At 41.3% G+C, this 2,802-nt stretch overlaps 1 pseudogene; it reads right to left on the reverse strand.

The window, feature by feature from the left end:
- Positions 1-1,993: 1,993 nt before the first annotated feature.
- LOC127226831 (ribosome biogenesis protein NSA2 homolog) lies at positions 1,994-2,802 on the reverse strand (annotated as a pseudogene).

A 2,802-nucleotide genomic window follows, 5' to 3' on the forward strand; every position in this document is an offset into this window, starting at 1 on the left:
GACCTGCATAACTCTGCACCAGATCCACTACATATACATATACATATACATATACATATACATATATATATATTATAGCTTTCAGTTCTGTGTTTTTATGGGACTCCTGAATGTGTAAATGAGTTGGTCTTTGGTTTTTGTGCCTTTTCTTTGGGATCTTTTATTTTTCTGTTAGTTTGTCTTGTCCAACTTTGATATGGTGTGTGTGTGTGTGTGTGTGTGTGTTAGCTCATTACATCTTATTTAGTTGTGTTTTGTTGTTATCACCTAGAAGCCTGCTCTTTTCTAATGAGAGACAAAAGGGAGTAGATTTGGATGAGAGAGGAGGTGGTGAGCAAAGGAGGTTGGTAGACACTGAAAGAGAGGTAGGAAGAAGGATTGGGAGAGGGGAAGGAAAAAGAAATGGGAGAGCAGCAGATTAGGAGAAAGGACATAAACTGAGTTTATGGTGTCACATCAATAAAAACCACAAAATGAGACTTCTACATCTTAGGCAGATAAAGGCCATGGACGCCCAGAGGTTTCACATAGGAACTGTAGGCTGTTCAGTAAGCTAGTGACCAGCCACACCGTTGACTATGGATGGGTGTCAGAAGAGGAAAGAAAAAGAGAAAGAGTTGACAAGAAGGAAGGGCTTCGGTGTAGGACCCCAAAACACCTCCCATGTCTTGGAACCAAGTGTTAGTTTGGGATTGTTCAAAGCAACAAGAAAGCAAAGGAAGAAGAGAACAACCCTGTCAGATGTAGATTGTCCCTTATTAGTGCACGAGGATCAGTGGTTTCCCTGCAGGTGTGGAGACTGTGCAGGGGCATGAGGTTTCACAGGGCAAAGTGGGGCTTTGGGGGAGATGATTCCATCTGTACATCTGCTCTTGCAGTCTCAGCGTTGTCGATATGAGCAGAGATTGGTTTGCTGGCCCTCTTATGGGGAGGGTCCAGGATCCTAACTGCCTGCAGATATTATGACTGTGTCAACTTTTCTGTCCAGATTATTCCCAGCTGACTTGAGCCTTTAGGACATTAGTGCTTCAGGTGCTGCTGCCATCTTGACCATGTATTCATCAATATGAACAAGAATTCCTGGAAAGAAACTGTGTCTACAAAGACCAATTGACTAAGATTGCAGTGGTGTAGAGGGGTTGGAATGATGCAGGTCCAGGGCTGATTACCTTATCTTGGGCTGGCTTCAGACCCTGGAACATCCATCCTTTGTCCACCTCTGTGCCATAACTAAAGTTCTGTGACTAATAGATGATACACCTTTTGGAATCTATTAACTTATAAAACCATTAGTTTCCCCCAACCCCAAACCTAAGAACATCATCAGAGGACCTGAGGCCTATAGAAAAACCTCCTAGCTTGTTTTAACCACCTCTCTGATGATGTACCTACTGATTCATTTTAAATTTCCTTGATTTATGAATTTCTTTGTTCTGTGAAATTAGGAAGTTTCTTTCATGTTGAGACATAGAATTTTGGGTATCCTGGGGTAAAAGGGAGAGAAGGACCGCTAAGGTCCCCAATGACTTTTTTTTTTTTTTTTGAATTTTCAGTATAATTCTTTTAATGAAATATTTTATAAATTTAAACCTGTGCTTAAAATGCTCCATGCTCCATTGTTTAGGATTAATGGCAATGAGATGGAAAAGTATTTGAACAGATCTAAATTTTCTAGCCCACCCAATAAATAAGTGGTCAGTAACCTTATGGGTACTTAAAACTATACTGGTGGCTTTTCCATTGCTGCATACACTTCCTAGTTCACAGACATCTATTTGTATGCTTGCTACTCAGTCACATCAATATATAAGTCCTTAGGCCCCAGACTAAAGACTAACTGTAAAAGTGAACAGTTTTTATTTTTATTTTTCTTTACAATTTATGGGTAAGGCACCTTGGTAGTATTCAGAAAGATCACAGTGATGTTTTCCAAAGGATGTGTAGTCTTCAGTGGAAGTCACTGTCCAGGAAGTAACTATTCAGGATTGTTAGTAACGTGGGCATACTTTCCCCAGATAACCTAGCCTCCTTGTGTCACCAGGCCCAATTCACTCACATTCACTTCAATAACTGTGCCTTTGGTGATTACACCCAGAGTTGTATACAATGGGGATGATGGGTTCTTTTTCACACCAAGTATTGGCAGGCAAAAAGTAGCTTTCAGCTCAGGATGTGTGACGTGGGCTTTTTTGAAGCGCAGGCCCATTGGCCCAATGAACCTTTCATATTTAGGCGGTTTTCTTGTAAAGCCATCACCAACAAAGCAGACTTTAGTAACCATCCTCTTCCATGCTTTCTTTTTTCTTTTTCCTGTTCGAATAACTTTCAATACTTCTGTTTCTCCTTAGGCACGGACTTTGAGTAGAGGGACTTCCCATTTTCCGCCTTCTCTTTTCGTTTCTGCTTAATCATGTTGGAAAGTACTTTTGCTCTAGACTGTCCCTCTCTGTCCAGCAGATAGGCGGGTACTGCTCCTTGTGGGGTCTTCTCATCATCCTTTTGTTTGGTGGTTCTCTTTTCATGCATCTTAATAGTCTTTTTCATTTGTATTTTCTCAGCATGGCGCTGTTTATGGTAGAGCTTAGCCTTCAGGCCAATCATTTTTTTGGCCTTCTTTGAACGTTCATGGGCCTCCCGACTTTCTTTCTTTCTTTCTCTTTTTCTCATGGTAATCCAAACGATACCCATAGCGTTTACGGTGTAATTCAATATATTCATTTTGTGGCATGATGACAGCCACAGAACAGCGGTCCGCGACCTCCCGGGTGCTAAAATCTTCTTCTGGTCTCACTGGTCCACGAG

This window comes from Phodopus roborovskii, unplaced genomic scaffold (assembly GCF_943737965.1).
Source record: "Phodopus roborovskii unplaced genomic scaffold, PHOROB, whole genome shotgun sequence".
NCBI classification, from domain to species: domain Eukaryota; kingdom Metazoa; phylum Chordata; class Mammalia; order Rodentia; family Cricetidae; genus Phodopus; species Phodopus roborovskii.